Source organism: Typopeltis vanoorti, chromosome 11, assembly GCF_054136105.1.
Source record: "Typopeltis vanoorti isolate ZY-2024b chromosome 11, IOZ_Tvanoo_1.0, whole genome shotgun sequence".
Classification (NCBI taxonomy): domain Eukaryota; kingdom Metazoa; phylum Arthropoda; class Arachnida; order Uropygi; family Thelyphonidae; genus Typopeltis; species Typopeltis vanoorti.
Window position 1 is genome coordinate 53,795,713 of NC_143559.1, and position 26,286 is coordinate 53,821,998.

Consider the following 26,286-nt stretch of genomic DNA (forward strand, 5'->3'; position numbering starts at 1 on the left):
TTTTTTAAAATATTTGTATGTCCACAGTTCTGTGTAGTAATTTAGGAATTCTTCTAATTTCAATTCAGTATTTAATTTTGTTTTCTTTGGTATTTGCATTTAAGTTTTTCAAAATCTTATATACATTGGGTCTTATTTTATATGAAATCATGTCTAAATTAGAAACAAATTTATTACATGATTCTCTGTCTTTTTCTGACTTCTCTTTTAGCTATGGCTTTTATTCTTTTATATTCTATTTCATCTTCTAATCTTTTACTGCTTAACCATTTGTGATAGGCTTCTTTTTTCTTTTTGATTATTTCTTTGATTGTATCATCCCAGATCTTCAGTTTTTTTCTTTTATTGAATTTTTTGGCCTTTCCTAAGCTTTCATTTGCTGCTGCATTTAGTATCGTTTTTATATTAAGCCATTCTATTTCTATTCCTTCATTTTGTTTTATTTTATCTAGATATTGGTTAATTCTTTGTTCATATAGCCATTGTACACATGTGTCATTCAATAGTCTAGTTTTATAAACAAATGTTTAAATTTTTCTTTCTGTTCTTGTTGCTTGTAGCCATTTAGGTGGTAATCTTAATTTTATTTTAACAAGGAAGTGGTCACTGCTTATTTCATATTCTCTGTGAACTCTAACATCTAGTGAAAATTTTGATGTCTTTTCATTTAATATGAAGTAATCTAATATTGATTTCCATCCTCTTGTTGCCCAAGTATATTTATGTATGTCTTTATGTTTATAGAAGGAATTAATTATTTTTAGGTTATTATAAACTACAAAGTCAATCAATTTTTTTCCATTTCTGTTTAGAGTGTGTTCTCCATGTATTCCTATATTATTATTAATTTTCGTGTTTCCAATTCTTGCATTTAAGTCTCCTAGTAAAATTATGTAACCAGTTTTATTTATTTTATTATATATGTTTTGTAGCTGATTATAAAAATCAATATTATCCTGTTCTCTTCCTTCTGGGGCATATAAACCAATTATTGTTAAATAGCCTCTATCTATTTTTATTCTAGCTTCTATTATTCTTTCATTCCATAATTTATAATGTTTTAACTGTTTTGAAAGGGTGTTATGAATCCAAATCATGAATCCTGCTTGTGCTCTTCGGTCTCTGTTGACTCCACTGTAAATCACATTAAAATTTTCAGTTCTCATAGTTCCTTTTAATTTCTTTTTTGTTTCATTGATTACTGCTATTTTAAAATTTCTTTCATTTAATAACTGGTCTAATTCTATTTCTTTATATGCTATTCCTCTTACATTCCAGTTTGCTATGTGTATTATATTTTGTCGTTTCCATTTTCGTTTTCCCTTTTCCATTTCAGGGTCGTTTCCCATAGATTCAATCCGATTATGTTCTCCATGTCAGGGGACTAGCCTGACGATGGAATAGTTCAGTGGTAGGACTGCTACCTGAAGGCTTCTGAACTAGCCTTCTTCCGAATTTAAACCTATAGGAGGAATAGGGTATGTTGAAGGGGAAAGAGTAGATTATAGAAGAAATATAGTAAGGTTTATAGAGAGGGCATAGTTTGTAAGGCCAGAAATGAAATGACCCCATGGCCCTCGAGTACTCTAATAGCATAGGGGTCATAAAGTAAGAAGAGTTGGCTGATAAGGCCTTATAGGAAAGATTAAAGTAAGTGGATCTTCCTCGAAGTAGAAGAAGGAGAAGATAGATCCAGCTGGGGGTCCATGGGAGTGCCGCGTCCCTTACAATCAAGATGATTGCCCCTTATGGGGCTCTGATCACTATTCCTAATATTTACCCTTAATGCGAAGCCCATCTCCTTGAGGAGATGTATAATGCTATGCATTAAAGGCAAGGGGCCACTACCAAGATCATTTTCGACCTTTATTAAGGTCTCATCAGTGGGAGCCAGGCTTAGAAATACCAAGGTTAAGTAATACACAGTTTATAAGTATTTTACCAAAACAAGTTATCAAAAGGTGCTCTGACCTTATTAAATAAAAATCTCAGGATGAGAGATAGATGTAGAAAGTTTTTTACCTTGGGCATAATATATGTTAAAGATACCAAGCTATTTTAAACCTGGTTTTTACTCCATTTCCAAAGTAAGCAAACAGACAAATATAAGTCAAGTTTGCGCCTACATGTAATGCAAGGCTAAGTGACCCGTAAAGTAATACAAGTCTAGGTAACTCGTGGTAAAGGTAGAATAAGTTCTGATCACAGTTCTTAATATTTACCCTTAATGCAAAGCCCATCTCCTTGAGGAGATGTATGATGCTATGCATTAAAGGCAAGGAGCCACTACCCAGACCAGTTTCGAACTTTATTGAGGTCTCATCAGTGGGAGCCAGACTTAGAAATACCAAGGTTAAGTAATACAGAGCTTATAAGTATTTTACCAAAACAAGTTACCAAAAGGTGCTTTGACCTTATTAAATAAAAATCTCAAGATGAGAGATAGATGAAGAAAGTTTTTTACCTTGGGTATAATATATGTTAAAGATACCAAGCCATTTTAAACTTGGGAAATGGAGTAAAAACCAGGTTTAAAATAGCTTGGTATCTTTAACATATATTACACCCAAGGTAAAAAACTTTCGACATCTATCTCTCATCCTGAGATTTTTATTTAATAAGGTCAAAGCACCTTTTGGTAACTTGTTTTGGTAAAATACTTACAGGGTGTTCGGGATAAATTTGACATATTTATAATTAATTATATTTTTCCGTAAGTTACATGTATTAACACACACTTCTCTTCATTTAAAAGTTTGGACCCTTCTTCATTCATATACAAGATGTCAGAAAGGATAAATAGCTGGAACCCACCTGAATCATGGAAGAGAATAACTTGTATCATGATGATTCGTGCCCGCCATCAAAATAAGGATATTACGACTGCTGCCCAATGCTCCCTGAATACAGTAAAAACAATCAGGCATGAACTAGAGACTTGCAATGGTGACTACGAGGATGTAGCAAGAAGAAAGATCCCTAGCAGACGATCTGATTGCGTTCGTACAGCAGAATTCCTCGCAAATCTGCAGGAACAGGTGTTGAAGAACCCTGGCATTGGAATTCGGGCTTTGTTCGTGGAGTTGCTAACTGTAGTCAAGCCCTGGATAACAAGGGTAGGCAGTGGTAGGCCGTATGTATGGCAGCAGGATTCGGCCCCTTGCCACACCTCTGGGAAAAGTCAAAAATGGTTGTCTGAAAATTTCTACGACTTCACCAGTCCAAAAGTTTGGCCTCCAAACTCCCCAGACCTTAACCCCATGGATTATTTTGTATGCGGCGCAGTTGAAAAAGACACCAATCGCACTTCCAGTAATACAAAAGCCCAGTTAATGGATAAAATTAAAACAGTTTTTGCGGCCCTTCCCAGGGAGACTGTAGCATCAGCTTGTTCGAGGTTCCGAAGCAGAATTGAAGCTGTGATCGATGCTAATGGTGGTTATTTTGAGTAAATCTTGTTGATAGTATTGTAATTAACTCTGCCTGTAATGTTTTTTTGTCAATTCATTAAATTTAATAGATACAAAGAAGATTTTCTTTTTCCTTACGAAACTGTCAAATTTATCCCGAACACCCTGTATATGCTATGTATTACTTAACCTTGGTATTTCTAAGCCTGGCTCCCACTGATGAGACCTCAATAAAGGTCGAAACCGGTCTGGATAGTGGCCCCTTGCATTTAATGCATAGCATCATACATCTCCTCAAGGAGATGGGCTTTGCATTAAGGGTAAATATTAAGAATAGTGATCAGAGCTTATTTTACCTTTACCACGAGTTGCCTAGACTTGTACTACTTTACAGGTCACTTAGACTTCCATTACGTGCAGGCCCAAACGTGACTTATATTTGTCTGTTTGTTTACTTGCGAAATGGAGTAAAAAACCAGTTTTAAAATAGCTTGGTATCTCTAACATATATTATACCCAAGGTAAAAAACTTTCTATATATATATATATATTTACACTAAAAGGTATTTTTGAAAAGACGTTTCTATTTACCTATGCAGTGATATATTAAACACCTAGTACACGTCATGTGACTTAGTGGTATTCAAGAAGCCAAGTTTTATTTTAGTTTTATGTGCAACAACGGAACTTGACCAAGAAGTACAATTTCTTTCTTGATCATCTTAAAAAGTATAGTGAGTGTTTTCAGGTTCTTAGTATTCCATTAGGCAATTAACGCACCGAGATATCTAAATATCAAAACAATTCCTTTGGTTGATGATAACTTTTTCTTTCGCTTTTGAAAGAGTTGAATTAATGACAATGAGACAATTTGTTGATGACTGACTTTTATCTCCATTTTTGGGGATAGGCTGGAAAAAGGCTTGCTTTCATGTTGTTTGGCAAACCAGATAAGTTTGACAATTTATAAACCATATAGGATGAGTGCTAGTTCTTGACCAGAAGTTTTTAGCACAAATGGGACATTATCTGGATCTGAGGGCTTATTAGTATATCAAGGGTCATGAGCATTTTTCGAATATCCAGGCTAAAGATCAGAGAAGGTATACTCTGATCATTTCTTGGTATACTAGGAGGTGATTTGCCTTGGTCATGTATACCATCAGTTACAGAAAAAAAAAAAAGACTGATGCCAAGAGGGTCTACTTTAGGTTTAGGAGATATTACTATGGTATGATCATAATGAGAAAGAGCTAGAAACAAGTACAGAAGTTATGCCAACAACCTTAATAAAGGACGATGGTTGGAATGCCATTTGATCAGGAGGCATGCTTATGGTATTTGACCTTTCGAAGTCTGTTATAGAATTGATGATAATTTTTTTACTTATTTGGGATTGTAGTGTAGGCTCTTTGAGGAACTGAAGTTTTTGACTTCATCCATTGAATATATTCTGAATTTATCTTTTGATGCCATAGCATCATCTTTAGAGAAACTGGGCTTAGGGGCACAATGGTGTAGCTAGTGCTTTTGCCGCCCGGGGTGATCCCTGAGTTTGCTGTCCCTCTCAATACACACCAAAAATACTACAAAAAGTCAAAACGACGTATAGGGAAATAAATTAAAACAATATGTTTATTTTTGAAGTAAAACTTTAATTTCAACATTGCAAATGTTATTTTTCTTGCTTTTCTGTTAGCAAAATCGTCGATGACATTGTCGAACTCAATTCATAGTAATGTTGGTAATTAATCAATTTTATTTAGAAAAACTCTTTTCACAACTAGCAACACTTATAGCAATTGTGAGGAAAATTCGCTGTAGTATTACAATAGTTGGAACTGAGTTCTCGAGACTGTATTTTACAATTAACAGCAAAAGTTCAAAAATTTTCAATGTGCCGCCCGGGGCGGACCGGCCCCTCTAGCTACGCCTCTGCTTAGGGTTTGAAGAAAGAGTTTGAAGATTTACATTATAAAGGGTGTCCCAAAATTCACGCAAGATTTAAATTTAGTGCCATTTGTGCGGTAAAGTGTTGCCAACGAGAAAAAAAAGACAGCGTGACAACTGACAGTTCAGGGTTATTTAAAATGGAGCGCTACACGAAAGAACAACGCATTTTCATTGTTGAGCAATATTTTAAAAATAATGAAGGTTTGGCAGCTACAGTTCGCAATTTTCATACAAAATATAGTCGGATCAGTGATTTAACTTTATCAACTGTGAAAAGATTAATTAAAAAATTCAAGGAAACTGGATCAATTAGTGATCTTATACACTCTGGCCGTCCTTCAACAAATCGTTCAATAGAAAACACCGAAGCAGTTCGTGAGAGTGTTGCTGAGAGTCCAGGAACATCAATTCGGCACCGTGGTCTTGAATTGGGAATTTCGAGAAGCCCTCTACAGCGTATTCTCACGAAAGATTTGCATCTTTATGCTTAAAAAGTTCACTTGACTCAAGAACTGAAGCCTACTGACCATACACAGCGAAGAGAGTTCGTTGAATGGATTATGGAACAACAACAAGTGAATGCTTATTTTTCGAACAAAATCATATTCAGCGATGAGGCTCATTTTCATCTTGATGGCTTCGTTAATCGACAAAATTATCGCATTTCGGGTTCAGAAAATCCATGAGTGATTGTTGAGAAACAAATGCATCTACAACGTGTCACTGTTTGGTGCGGATTTTGGGCTTGAGGCATCATCAGTCCATTCTTCTTCGAAAATGCGGCTGATAAGGCAATAACAGTTAATGGTGCTCGCTATCGCGACATGATAATCCAGTTTTTTGTGCCTAAATTGCAAGATATGGATGTGGACGACATGTGGTTTCCACAAGACGGTGCCACATGCCATACAGCCCGAGAAACAATTCAATTACTGCATGCGTCATTTCCTGGTCGTGTAATTTCCCGTTTTGGCGATCAGAATTGGCCGCCCAGATCATGTGACTTAACGCCGTTGGACTTCTTTCTTTGGGTTTTTTTTTTGAAGTCTAAGGTTTGCCAACAAGCCCACGACTTGAAGGAGGAAATTGAGCGCTGCCAACGAAATTCAGCCACATTTATGCAAAACGGTCATGGAAAATTTCGACAAAAGAGTGCGTATGCGCCAGCAAAGCCGTGGAGGCCATTTACCCAATATGCTATTCCATGCATAACCCTATACTGTATGCTTTATGAATCAATAAGAAATTACAATTTTTAATTAAAAACTTGTGTTTTCTATCAAAATTACTTCTTGCATGAATTTTGGGGACACGCTGTAGTAGGAAAATGAAGGTGCTCACTTTCCAGTAAGGGTTATTTCCGTTATTTTTTAGAGAAGGTGTTTGGATCTGAGAGCGGAAACAGTCACCATGCCATGGAAAAGAGGCATAGAAATCCTGGAATCCTCCCTGTTGGTACCAATATAGTACTACAGGATACAAAGTTGAAATTTGCTGAGAGGTGATCGATCGATAGAAATGAAAACGTAAATAAGGTTACGATTGGAGTTTTTAAGAGTAGAACAAATATCCCACCGTATTTGCAGATAGAGCTGGTTAAGAAACGGCCAAGATTGTTCGGAAAATTATGAGTATTATCTGTTATTCTGGTTGGCGCTTTAATAGCAATTTTTGTTAAATAAATAAATCCTAAAATAAAATAAATATTGTTTTATTTTGTTTTAGTTAAAAAAAAATAATTTTGTTTCATAATGATACTAAATGATTATTTTGCTCTCTTTCGGTTTGAAGTTAGAGAAGGCCAGCTGAGTCAAACATTAAAGTACCTCTTAGAAAATAACCTCACAGTTTGGGGTAATTAGTCAGTTTGTGATCAACTTTCTTAGGTAAATAATCAAACAGGTCAGTATATTGTCTCATTTAAGAAAGCGGTAAAGGTAACAAATTAAAGTTATAAAGTAAGGAAAGGGAATCTTGAGCCAGAGTAGATCGTATAGCGGCGATTCCAGATTTAATTTCTTTGCCTTAATCTTAATAAAATCTTAATATTTGCCCTTCTAATGGAAAACATCAAGCATGATGTAGCTGAGACAACTGAGATAAATTTTAGAATATGCTACTTGTTTAGGCTGACTGACCATATTTCCTTGAGACAAAAACGGGACATTGGAATGGCAAAACGGGACGAAAGGTTATGTAATATTTTGTATTCATGAAAAAGTAAGACAATAAAAAAAGTTTTTTTTACATAAACATATTGAACTTATCATTATTCTTCAGTGACAGAACCCATACAAAAATTTAGGTAGACGTTGAGGGGGGACTATATTTCAGGTAAGGAAATAAAGTCTATAATTTATTTTGAACACCACAATTTGGCAAACAGTACCTCACAACGATTGGAAAAAGTTGATGTCTTTTAATTCTTTTTGTTTTATTCAAATCCTCTATTACTTTGCCTAATATGTATTGTGATAAAACATTGGTAATTATTGCTTCTGATTTGTTATGCGCCGATGACAACTTTGGTTTTCATAAATTTTATTTGTCAATGTCTACAAGCAGTCATTTTCGTGAAAACTTTGGCCATGACCACAGTATGATAAGTAACAAGAGCTTCACTTGCTGCAATTATATCGCATTCACTATCACCATCACGTCTCACAAGCTATGTTTTTAACTGAATTCAGAGTCTTTTAAGCATCGTTATGTTTCTGGCTAAGTAGATGTCGGTTGATATCGCTTCTGCCTCCATGAGCAACGGAAAAATGAACAATACAATGTTGGCATACCACTTTTGTCCCATTGCTGCACAGCTTGTCCAGTTTAATAAATTTGAATGCTTTCTGGAGATCGTCATTAAAACTGCAGTTTCGCCTCTTTTACATTGCAAGGATAAACTTAAAACTTTAAAAAATATGAAATTTAAACCACCAGCATTGAATAACAAAGCCAAAGGTTAGCATACAGGAAAAACAAAAACTAACGCTACAGCAAAACAGACGCCGCGTTGCCGACATGCATTTTTTTATTTTCTCTGAATAACTCATCAGATATCGATATTTGGTATCGAACAATGCGACGCCATGGTTATACAAATTACTGGTATCCATGATATCGATGTACGATTATAGGTTATGAATAATAAGTTATGATTGACCGATATTAAAGTATATTTATAGTTTTTATCAAAAACGGGACAAAATTGACATTTTTATTAAAACGACAGGACGGCCAGGAAATACGAAAAAAACGGTACTGTCCCGTTCAAAACGGTACGTATGATCAGCCTATACTTGTGGTTCTATTGAGCCTCTGGAGCTCAGTCAGTATAGACCAGTGATGGCGAACCTATGACACGCGTGTCAGCACTGACACACTTGAGGGTTTCAGGTGACACACCTTGGATGTTGAAATATATTGGTATTCTGATGAAAAAACTGCGATAAATCGTGTAAGATCGCTCTCAGTTAAGGCGAAGGTAGGTTTGTTCATTGAAAGAACTTTCTACCAATAATCAGCAACAGAAAAGTCATTAAATGTAATGTAAGTTTGTAATTTCAGTTTATTAAATTAATTGTATAATATGAATTCATAGATTTTATATCAATGTCATATTAAATAAATAGCCTAATATGATATGTATAAGTCGCCATCTATGATTATGTAGTTACATTTATAATGCATGTATGCAAGTGGCACATCAACAACGTCAATATTTAAAAAAAAAAAAGTTTGACACACTTGGGTAAAAAGATTCGCCATTACTGGTATAGACGAAGCTCTTTGGTCGGAAAGACCTGGGTTCGATTCCTGTCAGTGACGTGAGGAACCTTTATCTGGTCTCTTTCGACTAAAGGTGAGTTTGGGTAAAAAGATTCGCCATTACTGGTATAGACGAAGCTCTTTGGTCGGAAAGACCTGGGTTCGATTCCTGTCAGTGACGTGAGGAACCTTTATCTGGTCTCTTTCGACTAAAGGTGAGTTTGCCGGTCTCATACGGAGGTAGGGTTTTTTTAACCGGAAACTCGGGTTTTTCGTCCCCAAGAACAGGCAAACCGGCTCCGTGAACAGACATGGATTACTGTTGAATACGTCCCAGCCATATGCTGTTCCCGAGCCTGGATAAAATAGGAGTTTGAGGAAAGCAATGGTGAACTATCCTGTAAAAATCTCACCAGAAATACTTTGTGGGCAATGCCTACAAGGTCACCTACAGTCGGAAACGACTGAAAGGGAACACCAGGCCATGTGGTTCTATTAGGAATAGCAGTTTGGTTTGGATGAGTGTAAGTAGTGGTGATGCACATAATGAATATTCGTATTGATGCCCCAGTTGTTGGTGAAATGGATATGGAAGTGTTTTAAAGTGTATGAAAATTTGGTGTTGGCCTTTTTTTTTTCGCGGGAGGGGGTCAGTTTTGCTATTTTTTGCATTTTTGTTATATTTTAAATATATGTTGTTTTTGCTGGACATTTTTTATAAGATCAGTGGCACTTGTATTTATTTGTATATCTTTCATGGTCAAGTTAGTGCTGGAAATTAATAGAGCAGTATGCAGCAGAGGCGAAGGACTTGTGCATATAACTCGACGTAAGGCGTACCCTGACTTCAATTCAAGCGTGGCCTCAACGCACCCCCATCCCCTGCTTGGACTCTCTTTCCAAGCACTATCTGGTAGAGTAAGCAGCAGCAAGATTATTCACCAGCTGATTGGGAAGACCCCAGGCGCGTTGCTATCAGGTCCGGTCCTGTGTACTAACGGCTGGCCTTTGGAAATCGCTTTATTGCTACCTTCAAGTAGATGAAGTACTGCCTAGTTTTTAAATAGCATTGAACATCCTCAGCAAGGCCATCATCTGCATTACAAGTGAGCTTTTGTTCACTGCTAATTGCTTTTCAGTTGAGGGATTCCATTTATAACTGATCGGTAAAACAAAGATAAAAAATGTATTGTAAGATACGCAAACGTTCGCTTATTGACGTTGTTATGTACTAGCATCATATATTGCATATCTGTGATCACATGAAATAATTCTATTTTAGTATGTATAGGATTTTCTCTTCAATTAAATAATTTGTAGTTGTTTTTTTTATGGCTTTTGGAAGACTATGGCTTAGTGAAGGTTCGCTACTTTGTTGAGGACATAAATGTGATATACTGTATGTGCAATATTAAATGGAAAGAGGCTATCATGTATCATTTCCTTTAATAACAATGCATCTATTTTAATCAATTTATATTTGTTGTCATATGATGTCTTGGAGTGACACCTTGTGGAGAGAATAGAATTACAATTATTTAGAGTAGCTGAAAATACTGTAATTTTTGTCGTACACATGGCGAAGGTTGCGTGATACTTAAAGGAGTTGTATAATTCGCAATATACAACACATGGTTGCATCGTTGGTGTTTTCGAATTGGTCTTAATGTTTAGCATTTTGTTTGTAGGATTTATGGAAGAGTACTGTGAGGTAATCAATAAGCTAAACGCCTTATCTTTTATTTAGACAAGTGAACTTAAACTGAAGGGCGTATTTGTATATAATCGCTCGTATATCTTAAAAGGAAAATCGGTCTTCTCTTATTGATTACGCGAAATAATAATTGCTTGAATTTTGATTATTAACCCAAATTTGTATGCCTGTTTTAATAATCATTTATTTCAAGTTTGAAATTTAGTACTTTCCATATTATTACCTCTTTGGAGTCTGTAGATTCATCTCGATCCGTTCACTAACATTTCACCAAATGCTAATCATCATTTGTTTGATACTTGCTAAACTTTGCGTTTAACTCATTCACCGAGCTCTCACAACAGACTCTGGTAGCCTATTCTACCATTCCCCAAACAAACAAAAAAAAATCTAGTCTTCACGCCATTGCTAATTACATTCTTAATTTCCTGGGATGATCTCTGGTTCTCCCCTGCACTAGTTATGTACTGACAAATTTCCCTTGCATCAGTATCCTATAAAACCTTTTAAGTAACTTATGTCTTTATCATATTCCCCTCTTTCCACTTATACGATTTTTGCAGCTCACAAATTTTGTCTATCCTCATATCCCATGATTGCTCATCTCAGAATCATTTTCACATCTCCATGAAAGCCAATTGACCCTGAGCTGTGTATAATAGTTCAGATGGTGCCTTATAAAGCGGTATAATAACGGCCTTATTTCTTTAGCAGTGTGTTCTCCAGTGACCAGCTAATCCTATAAGTTATTTTAGCCACTTTTGCAATTTTATGTCATCTGAGTGCTGACTCAGAGCCTAATATTACCACCAAATCTCTAGTCTAATTCATTTCTTGCAGCCTAGTCCATTAGTGTAGTACACAGCTAGTAATCTTCTCATCCCAAAATGCATTAATTACCTGACACTTTGCCACATTAAACAGACAGTTATTCTTCTTTGCTCATGCTGTCAGTCTCTATAAATCATTGTACAAGATATTTTTATCATCCTTATTAAGTGTTGGTCTGTCCAGTTTTACATGATTACAGATAACAATATTTTCCCTCATATCTTTTCTTATGTAATTAATGTACAAGTTTAATAGCAGTGGCCTAAATACAGGACGTTCTGGCACACCACAAGTCGCATGTCTTCTGGACTTTGTCCCTTCTTATCTGTGCCAAAATCTTTGTATCCAAAGCCATGCTGCAATTTTTTTAATAGTTCTGTGCAGTATCCTGTCAAATGCTTTTGCAGAAATCAGCAGTTCAATGGAATTACATTATAATAAATAGTAAATTACTGATGCATGACCTGCCCTTTACAAACCATGCTATCACCTCCAGTATATTCCCAACTTCGCATTCCTGGATTTTACCTTTTAAACATCTTCTCCAATACCTTGATCATCATTCTGATTAGTTGATATTTTGCCACTTCAATCTTTGGGCATCCTTTATGGAATAGAACTGTTTTCCCCTCTTTCCATCTCTTGGAACTGTACCAGATCTGAGACACATAAACCCATGCTGTCCATTAAAGTGACTGTTACCGCTATCAACTCAGTTCTGAATTTTGGTCCTCACTAGCTTCTCCAATACCTTGACCACAACTCCAGACAACCAGATTGGTTTATAATTTGAAGTCTTAGTATTATCATCTCCTTCATGAAGTGGAACAATTTTGCCATCTTTTTCACTCCTTTGGAACTTGGGCTAATCTAAGACTCATGTTAAAAATATAATTAAAGCTGTTGTTAACTCTCTGGCGCATTTCGTCGAGACACGTGGTGATACACTATTAAGTCCCATGGCCTTATTGACATCAAGTTAATTTTTTATGTTCTTCCTTTTTTTTTTTTTTTTTTGTTGCAAGGAGTGCCCTAGTGTTGTACCACCTTACCCCAGTCCTGAAGATACTTTCAGGTGCAAACTTTGTTTGCTCGCACTTGGATAAAGGATTAAACTAAATTTATTATACTCTAACCAAGTGAAAAATAAACTTTCAACATCTTTCTCTAAATCCAGAGTAATTTATTAAAAAAGGGTGGCACACCATTTGGCAACTCCTATAGGTAGGGATGACCTGCTAATGCTTTTGCCTGGTATCTCCACTTGGGCCTGGCTCCCACTGAAGAAACCTCAATAAAGGTCGAAACTAGTCTGGGTTGTGGCCTTCCCTTAATGCATAACATTAGACATATCCACAAGGAGATGTGTTTTGCATTATGGGAGATACTGAGATAGGAGTGTTGGTAGCTTGCTCCACCTTTGCAAGGAGTGTCCTGGTGTTGTACCACCTCACCCTAGTCCTGAAGATGCTTTCAGGCGCAAACTTTGTTTGCTCACACTTGGATAAAGGATTAAACTAAATTTATTATTATCATATTCTTCCTTCTTACTCACCATCATTGGTTCCTCCCCATTTCCACTGCTCTAAAGTTCTGCATTATGTTACAATCACAAAGATGGACTACCTTAATGAGCTGCTCATTAAACACCTCTACTATATCCTCCTCAGCATTTATTATTCTCCCATTATCACTGACCAACATCATGCTCCCATAATAATTCTTCGTTCTACTGGCCACATATCAAAAACCTCCCTAGGATTTCTTTTAGTGTTATTTGCTAACTGCTGCTCATATCACACTTTTGCTACCTTACTAAGTGAGTCGCCTTCCTTTCTTACTTGCTCTTTGCATCTCCATTCATGTTGTGACATCTACACAATGCCTTTTTCTTCTGGATTGTATGCTTCATCTCTTCAGTCATCCAATTTACACCTACCTTATTAATCTCCTGACCTTTGGAATGTACTCAGTCATTGCCTCTGCCAGATACTTCCTGAGTAGTCAGTTCTTCTGACGAGATAATCAAATCCAAAACCTTCGATCCATGTATGGCCTCCATTACATACTGCTTAAGGTAGTTATCCCTTAAAAGCTCAAATTCATTCTCTTTGGTTCCTGATGGTGTCTCTTCATTTCATTTCACTGCTTTCCACATTACCAGGTCTATAGCAACACCCTACTAAACATGTCATCATGTCCACCTCCACTTCATGGTATACTGCTTCAAAACCACTGTCAGTATTTGCTGCTTGCATATCCACCCTAGATGGGACACAGTTCCTCTGCCATCATCAATAACACTCCTCCCTTTTTTTTGTTTTGTCTGTCTTCATGAAAGGCTACATATCCCACCATCCCAATTTGTGTAAGAATGTCATCCTCATTCAGCCATATCTCACTTATATCGAAAAAATTTGGCAGATGAACTCTATCAATGTTATAATTTTATTCCCCTTGTTTTGAATACTTAACATTTGTAAACATACACACTAGCTCATTTCTATTTCTATAATTTCTCTGCCGGCCTGGTTGGCCGAGTGGTTAGCATATCTGCTCTCCAGCCAAAAGACTGCGGGTTTGAATCCCGCCTTGGGCATGAATGTTTGTGATTGTCTATGAAAATGCTTGTGGTGGTGGTCGGCGGTAGATGGCGTTGGTGTAGATGAAGGTAGTTGTGATTGGTAAAATGAATGGTGAAGACAGAGTTGTAGAGTAGATGACCTACCTTGATGAGCCTTTGGACTCCCTGGAGGTGTTATGTAATAAGTCACACTAATCTCGCTTCTTGGATATGACTCCTCCCCTCCCTCCATACCCTCCATCCATTCCTATCTATCATCACTGATATTGCACCCTTTCCCATTCCTAAATGTCATCCCCACATCATTGACTATCTTTATCCTTTTTTGAGTACCCTACTTCTGAAACCATCACCTACACGTTTAATGCAGCATTTCCCTGTCCACACTTACCTCCCTCATTTCTTTGTCCATACTGTGTTAAAAGACTATAAATTATAGTCTTTTAGCACATTAAAACACTCTTAACATCTGTGCTGATATCTCATCAGTCCCTATGGCTGAATTCTTATTTAATTTAGGCAGCATCTCTAGTATCTCCTCATATACCTGGGTTTTATCATCCAGTGAAGAGTAGCATTCAACTCAGTGTTGTGCACATCAGATTGATAACTTAAAAAAAAAAAAAACGGCATTCATTAGTTGAACAATCTTTTCTGCATCTGCCACCTGCATACCACCTGAATTCTGTAGTTATTCTTTCACGTTTGTTCTTGCAACATAAAATTCTTTTGGGTTGTCTTCAGCTTGCAGAACCAGTTTCTTTTCATACTCTGACTTAGCTTTCTGACAATACTTGTATAATGTCATCCTTATGTACATGGTATTCCTTCCATATGACCTTTTTCTGGAGAATCTCTTGCTTTATTAAATTGCACATCCATTTCACTCCTACCTATTTATTCTTCAAACTCTAGGGATACATGCTGATACTGCATCATTTAAGTATTTTTTAAATGCATCCCATGCATTTGAAACTGCTGATATTCTTCCCAGGTTAGTACAGTATGATTACTGAAATTCCCTCTGATGCTATAATCAGTTCTAACACTTTCAACTTAAGTTCATTCTGTCATATGGAGGAAGTTATTATTTATACGGTACCTACCATACATCTCCTTAAACGTATTCACTGTTGGGCACATGACCTCTGGCAGTCCATACCATTCATTCACTACTCTCCAAGGAAAGAACTTAGTCCACACACCTTTAACAACCACACTCTTAGACTCCAACTGTGATGACCCCTTGTTTTCCCCCAACTCCCCATATATTGAAAAATTTCTTTTGTGTCAATCTTATAGAATCCCCTTAGTAACTTATAAGTTTTTATCATATCTCCTCTCCTCTGCCTGTCAGCTAAACTCTACAGCCCACACACCTTCAATCTACCTTCATAGGGAACATTCCACAGACCTATCATGAGCTTAGTCACTCATCTCTGAATCATCTTCACCACCTCCTGGTCCTGTAGAAATGCAGGTGATCAAATTTGTGCCCAGTAATCAACATGTGGCCGAATCATAGTTTTATAAAGAGGGATAATAACCTTTCTTTATTTTTCCTTATCCGCATGTATTCTTCAACATCCACGTAATCCTCTGAGCTGTTTTGTAAATTCTTGCAATATGTCTTCTGAATTTCAAATCTCTCTCTCTACCATCATCCCCAGATCTCTAGCCTTATATAGGAATTGTGTCTAGTACCATCAATATGATACTAGGTGTTGTGTCTATGCCATGATACTAGGTCTAGGAATTGTCTAGTACCATCAATATGATACAGGGTGTGAAACAGTTTCATCCCAAAGTGCATTATCTTACATTTTACAGCATTAAATTGATGACCATTGTTCTTTGTCCACACTGCCAATTTATTTAAGTCATCCTGCAAGATATCTATATCACAAATAGCTCAGAGTTTTGTTTTGCACATCTGTAAATAACTGAATATCTCCCTTCAAATCTTTCCCTACATCATTAATGTACAAATTAAACAGTAATGGTCCTAGTACAGAGCCCTGGGGCATTCCATTAGTCACTCTCATTTGCATTGATTCTACTCCGCCATATGCCACCCTTATCCATGCCACCAACCTCGTATGCATTTCCATTTGCTCCGACTTTTGTAATAATTTTTTACAAAGCCATGCTGTCCCTTATAGAGTATCATATTCTATCCACCCATTCCTGAATATTACTTTTAACCAACTTTTCCAATACTTTAACCACCACTATAGGAATACTAATTGGTCTGTAATTTTCTACTTCTGTCTTGGAGCCACCTTTATATAATGGAACTATCTTACCCTCTTTCCACTCTCTTGGATCCTTGGCAGAGCTGAGACTTAGATTAAACTTTTATCAGAGGCACTGCCTGTTCACTTGCATATTCTTATAGCACACAAGCTGACATACCATCTAGACCCCCTGCAGTATTTACGTTGATATTTTTTAATACATTAAATACCTCTAGTTCATCTACCTCCATTCTCACATCAGTCTCTGTCAAGTCAGTAACTACAAAGTCACCACCTGGATGATATGTACCTTTGCAAAGTGATCCCTTAGTAGCTAAACTGTTTCTTCTGCTTCTCTCACTTTTTTATCATTAGCACCAAGTAAAGTTATCTTTCCATAATCATTCTTTCTCTTACTTGCTATGTAGTGAAAAAAAAAACAACAACTCTTGGATTTACTTTGGCTTGCTTAGCTAATTTTCTCTCAAAATCTGATTTAGCCTTCTTTACCATACTTGTTATCCTTCTTGCTTATGCTTTATATTGCTGATCACCTTTTTTATATATATATATTCCTTCCTTCCGCAGTGCTTTCTTTTTTTGCAGCTCGTGCTTTATGTTGCTATTCATTCACTTAATCCCTACTCAGTTTATTCTCTTGACCCTAGGTATGCAGTCTGATACTACCTTGTTAATTATTCCTGACTGCTTCTCATGCACTAATGACATTCATTCCAATGTAGCTTCTTATGTCATAGCACTGCTCCGAGTTGCCTCCTAAGTTTTATCATAATCACCAGCTTTATAGTTCCATGTAAACCCTTTCTTTACTGAAAATTCCACAGGTTGAGCAGCTTTACAGGACAAAACTGCATCGTCACTTTCTCCATTTGGAAACAGAGTTGATACTCTCAGTACTCTGGTTCCCTCCATCACATGCTCTTTCAGATCCATCACAATTCTGTCCAGTACCCACTCTCTTATCGGAATGGATGTGTCACTGGTTATGTGGATAAGAGAGTAGCTACTGGACAGATATCAAAAAGTGGTATAAGGAGGGGCAGAATTAAGGCGACTAGTGGTGTGCCACAAGGTTCAGTGCTGGAACCACTATTGTTTAATTTATACATAAATGATATAGGAAATAATCCGAAAGGAAGTATTCAGTTGTTTGCTAATGATGCAAAATTAAGGAGAGTAATAGCTAATCAAGGTGACCAAAGATAATGGGTATCAATTTAATGTGGAGAAATGAATTGCATTTTGGAATGAATAGATTACAAGCTGTTTACCACATTTATGGAACTGTGCAACAGGAAATAGATGAAGTTAGAGATTTAGGGGGTGGTGGTTTGTTCTGATTTTTGCAACAGAGTTTTATGTTGTATTTTGTCAAATGTCTTTGCAAAATGAGCAGAATCATCATGTAGCCATTTCCTTTATCCAATCAGCTGCCTTAGTAAATTACTAAGGCATGACCCTTCACAAAGCCATGTTGCCCCTCATATAGTATCATATTTTTAACCATCCATTCTCGAATTCTCTTTTTGACCAGTTTTTACCACCACACCTGAGTTACTGATTGGTCTATAATTTGCAGTCTTATGCAAGGGAATTATTTTGCCCTCTTTCCACTCCCTTGGAACTCTACCAGAGCTGAGACTTAGAGCCTAGTCAGAGGCATTGCCTGTTAGATTTTCCTTGCATATTCTCACAAAACCCACTCACTCCGCACCTATGAGCTGCACGCCATTCCTTCTATAGTCTTCTCATTGGTGATATCATGGCCATTCTCAATTCTGTCTTATCGTACCAAGGTAGCAGACTCACAAACTTTACTTTTCATTACTTTACCTTATTATTTATTACTTTACTTTATTACATTATTTATTTGACTCTTCATTTTTGCTTCTAACAACTCTTACTTATCCTCTCTCATTGCATATTTCTCACCCTTCAAATCATTTGTGCCTGCCAAAACAATTAATTTGTTCACTTCTTTCTTCTACAGACTTACTGCCTCAATGACATCTTTTATTTTCGCATTTGGGAAACATGCTTTCATCACTTTCTCATTAAGTATACCTCTTATCAAATCCCCATACAATACATTTCTCTTTTCTCCTGGTTTCTCACACTTTTATGCTTTTCTCAGTCACCCTTTCTTTCTTCCTCCTGCTATACTACACACTAATATTTTATCCAGTCACTCAAGCTCACAACTTGTCCTATGAAGAAATCTGCATAAGCATGCAGCTTCTTTCTGCACTGCATCTCATCATCCACATTATTACTTTCATCCACTGTCTTCAAACTATCATTCATATTTCGTGCACTATCATTTGCTGCTTCTGCCATGTTTTCCATAACACTTTCATAATTCTGCCTTATATCCTTGATATCAGTTACTTCATTCTTCCACTCCCTACATGACTCGCATTTATTGCATTCACTCACAAAACATTTCCAACAAACATTCTCACTCTCGTTCCACAAACCATTCACTCTCAGCAATCAATACATTAAGCATGCTACATTGCACTAAATCCTGCATGTTAATATCATTCAGCATCGATATCTTGGACACTATTTTTCTCATAATGCATTGATGGCATAACATCGAATGCTTTTGAAATAATATCACGTAATAGTCATAACTAAATAACGCACTAGGAACACATGTACAGCACTCGCTACTAAGAACAATGCTAGCCAAAAGTTGTCTTCTGACATCTCAATAAATTAAGTTTCCTTCTTTTCATGAGATTTCACTACTACCCAGCCAGTGTTTGAAGAATTAAATTTAGTTTTCCATGATTACTTATTTAGAGGAAAACTGACATCCATAGTATATTTGGAGAGGAGCTTATTAAGAAGAGATCAAGTGTTAGCAGATTGGAATAGGGAGGGGATTATCAGGTATTCTGGAAGGAGATTGAAAATCTGTATTAGATCATTGCTAATGATCTAACACATCACTATTAGTGTATTTCAACTGCAGAAAATCAAACTTTAGACAGATAGTTGAAGAGGTTAGGATAGTTCTTGAAAGTTTTTTCACTTGGTTATGCTATAAATTAAAGATACCAAGAAATTATATACTTGGTTTAATCCTTTGAACTCTCATCCTGAAAATACTTCATAAAGGATTAAACCAAGTATATAATTTCTTGGTATCTTTAATTTATAATATAACTAAGTGAAAAAACTTCCAACCACTTTCTCTAATCCAGAGTAATTTAATAATAAGGTGTGACACCTTTTGGCAACTTGTATATGAAAATATGACTTCTGCATTACCTTGGTATCACCTCAAATAAAGGTCAAAACCAATCTGGGTAGTGACCCTTCCCATAATGCATAGCATTATACATACCTGTAAGGATGTGCTTTGCATTATGGGATACTAAAGCAAGCGATGTGAAGTCATTAGCTTCTATATACGAGTTGCCCCATGAAAATACTTCAGGTGCAAACTTTGTTTACTTACACTTGGATAAAGGATTAAACCAAGTATATAATTTCTTGGTATCTTTAATTTAAGGTTAGGATAGTTATCAGAATTTTGGGAGCAGTAGAGACAGCAAATTTAAGCAATAAGTTGGTTTGTAAAGAAATTTTGAGTGAAAGCAGATCAACTGGGGTTGGGGGGATTCGAGGTTTTGCAATCTCCAACATGGGATGACGGTTCTGATGAATGCACAGTTGTTGCCCTTGTGGCAGAAGAAAATGTGTAATGTATAGTTTGGGCATTTCAGGTGGGTAGAGGTTGCCAGCTGAGGTTCTGATAGTTAAGAATGGTAGTTCCATTTGAGATGACTGGTGGTGATGCACATATAATTTATATTGTTGTTTAGGCCATGGATATTTTTATTTTGGTAAGCACATTAATGTTGATGTTTTTATTTTTATTTATTTTATTTTTTTTTGTTGGATATTTGTTCTTTTTTTCTTCTGCTGCTTTTTGGAATTGTTTTTTGTTTGAGAATTTTTTATAATCCACTGTAAAACTGTGGTTTGTTGAGTTGTAATCCATATGGGGCCCAAACTCTCACTCATTCATGGTCTCCCTCCAGTCATGATCTGGCAGAGTAAGTATAAGCAGGATTTGGCACTAGCTGAGAAGCCTCTGGATTCATTACTGTCTAGTTCAGCCAATGTACTATCGAGTGCCAACTTATAGAACCATTTTACTGCTGTACCCACGAATGAGTGAGGGTTTGGGCCCCTAACAGTGGATATAACTCTCACTGTATGTGAGAAAGGAGGGAGGATTTGGGCCTCCTACAGTGTGATTGGTATGTCTTTGAGGATATAACTTGCACTGCATGTGAGAAAGGGTGGGGTGAAAACAAACTGAAGTCCTTGCTCTAGCAACTAAAATGAGCAAGGATGCAAGCCACTTCAGACCTCCAGTATGCAAAATGGTGGTATTTCCCTGGGCAAAATCTAGTTGCCATTTCCTCCAACTCAGAAAGATATGATTTTGTGGTGGCATTGTTCACCAGAGGTGCATTGAGAAATGGCTGCAGTTCAGTTATCAAACCCACATATTATGTTGGTGGGTTTATCCTAGAAGAAACTGATCAGCAGTACCATTGACAGGGTGCAGCATAGAGGCAGCCTGCCTCATGGCGTGGCTTATTAAAGGCACTCGTTCAGCCATATTGCAGTGGGTGCTGTTGCTATGCTAACAATTCCTGTTAGCGTAGCAAGTGCAGAAAGAAGTTTTTCCAAACGTAAACTGATTAAAAATTATTGGTGAACAGCAGTGACCCAAGAAAGATTGGTTGGTCTATTAACTATATTGATAGAGGCAGACATAGCTTATAATTTAAATTTAGAAGAGCTTATAAACAGTTTTATTGTGCGATATCCCCCGTAGAGCAAACATTTAATTATTATTATTATGTAATTGTTTTGCATCAATGTTTCTCTTGTAATAAAAATAAAATAGCAATTGGAGATTTTCTTATCTTTTTGTCTTATAATTCACCAGGGGTGATATTTGTTTGCTTCAGGGCATAATCTAATCTGGCAACGGCCCTGCTGATCAGGTTAGGGATCATGGAGTTTTAGTACATAGGAAGTCAAATTTAATGGGCCATATAGCACATTGTATTGACTCAGAAGATTAATTGTAATGATGAAATTAACATTGACATGCAAGGATAAGGAAATCTCTTTACAGGGCCTTGGATACCAGATCTGCACACTATTGTGTGCAGATCTGGTATCCAAGGTGATGCAGATAGTGGAGAGAGAGTGGAAAAGACAGTATTCAAGATGAGATTAGGCATCCTGTAGGATATCTACATCACCTTTATCAACTATAATAAATTTAGTTTAATCCTTTATCCAAGTGTAAGCAAACAAAGTTTGTACCTGAAAATATCTTCAGGACTGAGGTAAGGTGGTACATCCCTAGTCAACTCGCAGCAAAGGTGGACCAAGCTCTCATCAATCCTTGTCTCGGTATCTCCCATAATGCAAAGCACATCTCCTTGCAGATATGTATACTGCTATGCATTAAGGGGAGGACCACTACCCAGACCGGTTTCAATCTTTATTGAGGTCTTGTCAGTGGGAGGCAGACCCAGAGTGGTGATACCAAGGTAGAAGCAATGGAGAGGTCATATTTACCTATACGAGTTGCCAACTGGTGTACTACCTTATTATTAAATTATTCTTGATTTAGAGAAAGATGTTAGAATCCTTACTAAATCACTTAAGGAATTGAACAACGTAGATACGAATATAAATTAAATTACACTTTAATAAATATTTCCGATATTTCGGCAACGTCATATTGCCATCTTCAAAAGGAACTTATAAAAAAAGGCACGTGCACGTAGCAATACAACACAGTAACTGAGAATGAAGAGATGAAGCTATTGTTTTCCTAAAAGTCCTGATGGTGCCCTCTAACGGGCCAAGTAGGTGTTTTTGGCCGTTGGGCTGAAGGTCTGCTGATGTAAGCCTCCCAAATTTGGGGCAGTCGCATACAACCAAATTTGTTGAGGTTTGGAGAGTTTCTTAGGGCTGAGGCTGATTCCATAAATAGTCTTTCAAATTTGTATTTGCTATGGTGTATTACTGTAGCTTTCTTCCACCGTATTCTGTGGCGTGTATCCAGAGCATGGTCTGCAAGACCAGAATGGCTGTACTTGTGAAAACGGATGTAGTCCTTGTGTTCAGAAATTCTGATATTCGCTGTCCTGCCTGTTTGGCCAAAGTAAGACAGTTTGCAGCTGCAAGGGACCTGGTATACACCAGGTAGGTCTAGGGGAAGTGGTTGGTCTTTAGTTGAGCGGATGTAGGGAATGGTGATGGATTTAGAGTAATCCTTGTTGTGGAGGGGGGGGGGGGCTGTGGTTTGTAGGTTTTAATATTTTTTGGATTTTTTTTGGGGGGGGGTTGGGTAACCATTGGCTGAGAAAGTGTTGAGGATGTGATTTAGTTCAGTGTTTAGGGCCATGTCGTTAGAACAGATTAGTTTAGCCCTGTTGTATAGTGTTTTCACCACTCCATATTGTTGTGAGGAGGGGTGGTGGGATTGTTGGTGAATGTATCTGCCAGCATAGGTGGGTTTTCTATAAACTGAGAAAACCAAGGTTCCATCAGGCTGGTGGGTGACTAGTGTGTCTAGGATAGGGAGGCTGTTGTTTTCCTCTTTTTTCAGGGTGAACTTGATTCTGGGGTGTTGGTTGTTTAAGTGTGTTAAGAAGGAGAGGAGTGTTTCAGAGCCATGTGGCCAAATAGCAAACACATTATCAACGTAGTGAAGCCATATGGTTGGTTTTTGTGGGGAAGAGGCTAAGGCTTTTTCTTCAAAGGTCTCCATAAAGAAATTTGCCAAAGGTGGGAAGAGTGGTGAACCCATGGCTGTCCCCTCTATTTGTTTATAGAATTTTTCCTGCCAAACAAAATAGCCTGAGTTCATTGTGAACTGAAATAGGGCTGAGATATCAGGAGAAAATTTAGCTTGGATTAGCTCTAAAGTTTCCTTGAGTGGGACATTTGTGAATAAGGAGGAGATGTCAAAGCTGACCATTATGTCAGTATGTTGGAGTGTAAGGTTTTCTATGCTGGCTTTGAAGTGGGCTGAGTTTTTTGTGTGTGATGGTGTGTTGCCAGTATAGTGTGCGAGCACATTGGCCAAATGTTTAGCTAATTTGTATGTGGGGGAAATCAATGCTATCCACTATGGGACGTAATGGCACATTTTCTTTATGTATTTTTGGGAGATGTTAGAAGTTTATTTTGCACTTGGTTAGACTATAATAAATTTAGTTTAATCCTTTATCCAAGTGTAAGCAAACAAAGTTTGCTCCTGAAAATATCTTCAGCACTGAGGTAAGGTGGTACATTCCTTGGCAACTCGCAGCAAAGGTGGACCAAGCTCTCATCACTCCTTGTCTCAGTATCTCCCATAATGCAAAGCACATCTCCTTGCGGACATGTATACTGCTATGCATTAAGGGGAGAGCCACTACCCAGACCGGTTTCGACCATTATTGAGGTCTCGTTAATGGGAGGCAGACCCAGAGTGGTGATAACTAAGGCAGAAGCAATGGAGAGGTAGTGGCCCTCCTCTTAATGCATAGCAGTATACATGTATGCAAGGAGATGTGCTTTGCATTATGGGACAAGGAGTGATGAGAGTTTGGTCCACCTTTGCTGCGAGTTTCCAAGGGATGTACCACCTTACCTCAGTTTTGAAGATATTTTGAGGCGCCATCTTTGTTTGCTTACATTTGGATAAAGGATTAAACTAAATTTATTATAGTCTAACCAAGCGCAACATAAACTTCTAACATCTTTCTCTAAATCCAGAGTAATTTAATAATAAAGTGGTACACCGGTTGGCATCTTGTATAGGTATATATGACCTCTCCATTGCTTCTGCCTTAGTTATCACCACTCTGGGTCTGCCTACCACTGACTAGACCTCAATAAAGGTCGAAACCGGTCTGGGTAGTGGCCCTCCCCTTAATGCATAGCAGTATACATGTCTGCAAGGAGATGTGCTTTGCATTATGGGAGATACTGAGACAAGGAGTGATGAGAGCTTGGTCCACCTTTGCGAGTTGCCAAGGGATGTACCACCTTACTTCAGTCCTGAAGATATTTTCAGGTGCAAACTTTGTTTGCTTACATTTGGATAAAGGATTAAACTAATTTATTATAGTCTAACCAAGTGCACAATAAACTTCTAACATCTGTATCAACTATTGCTCTCCGCAGTTTTGCATCATCAGCAAACAACTGAATATCTCCTTTTAAATAATTTCCTATATTATTATTATTATTGCATGACACCTCCAGGGAGTCCAGAGACTCATCAAGGGAGCACCTACTCTACAACTCTGTCTCCACCACTCAACCCACCAACTACAACAAACCAAAACTACACCAACACCATCTACTGCTCAGCACCACCACTATTATTTTAACAGACGATTACAAACACTCATGCCCAGGGCAGGATTCGAACCCGCAGCCTTTTGGCTAGAGAGCAGATACGCTAACCACTCGGCCAACCAGGCCAGCATGATAATTTTATAATTATAGCATAAATGTTTGCAGTGCATAATAGAGCAATGTTATTCCCTCATTATAGTATATACTATTCTGATATGAGAATTGAAATTAAAAATTACAGCAGTGAACCGTTATGTGCAGAACGGGGGTAAGACAGGGATGCATCTTGTCCCCTCTTCTTTTTAATTGTTTTCTGGAATAAGTCATAGATGAAGCTCTTCATGAATATGACACTGGAATAGTAGTTGGCGGATTAAGAATAAATAACTTACGTTTTGCAGACAATATTAATCTTCTGGCAGAAAGTGAAGAAGAATTACATGAGATAACCAGCCGCATTTTCGGAACATTAATAAATATGGATTATACATAAACCTACAAAAAACAAAAATGATAACCTCAAAATCAGACGTTGAATTCTTAAAGATACAAATTGGCAGTAAACAAATTGAGAATGTAAACAAGTTCACTTATCTAGGAAGCACGTTGAGTCAAGATGGTCACTCAAAAACCGACATTAAATACTGAATTGCTAAGGCAACCGTATCCCTACAGAAGTTAAAACCAATGTGGGGAGATAACAGAATAGCAATCACAACCAGACTAAGACTAATTGACACCTTGGTGAATTCTATCCTCTTGTATGGTTATGAGGCCTGGACTTTATTTAGGGAAGACGAGAGGAGACTCCTGTCTTTTGAAATGAAAACTTACAGAAGACTTTTGAGAATTCCCTATACCGCTCAAGAAACCAATGAAAATGTCCAAAAACCGATTGATTCAATAGATGGGAGAAAAAGGGAAAACATTCTGACAGTCATCAGAAGAAGACAGATAAAATGGTTCGGATATGTGGAGAGGGCTAATGGCATTCCAAAGCAAGCACTAGAAGGAATCGTTCCGGGATCAAGGATTAGGGGCCTACCTCGATTAAAATGGACAAATTTCTCCCTTTCTCAACTGACATGATTAGAGGAGGCTAACAAAGAATATCACCTACCAGCCATGAGTGACCCAATGTTCATTTAGGACTATGGGAGAGAAGAAGATTCTTATTAAGAGTAGTATATACCACCATATACTACTCTTTGATGCCTGTCAATCTCCCCATCCATATGCTCCAATTTTTGGAATAGTTTCCATGTGGTATTCTTTTAAAATTTGAGGGATGATGAACTGGTTTAGAGTAGATGGCAGTAAGTGAACATGTAAACAATGTGAATAAATCAGTATCAGTTGATGGCATTG

General features: G+C 37.3%; 1 protein-coding gene across 6 annotated transcripts in view; it reads left to right on the top strand.

Annotated features, from left to right (window-relative positions):
- The window catches only part of LOC150101585 (UPF0669 protein C6orf120 homolog), a 219,601-nt gene that overhangs the window by 154,022 nt on the left and 39,293 nt on the right, over positions 1 to 26,286 (top strand). Inside the window, exon 1 of one of the 6 annotated variants that reach the window (XM_090400180.1) lies at positions 10,688 to 10,839. The exons of 4 other annotated variants lie outside the window; for them this stretch is intronic. The gene's annotated coding sequence lies outside the window, so the exon portion shown is untranslated. Of the gene's footprint in view, positions 1 to 10,687; positions 10,840 to 26,286 lie in introns of those variants that run through there. One more of the 6 variants, XM_090400182.1, reaches the window with a different exon arrangement.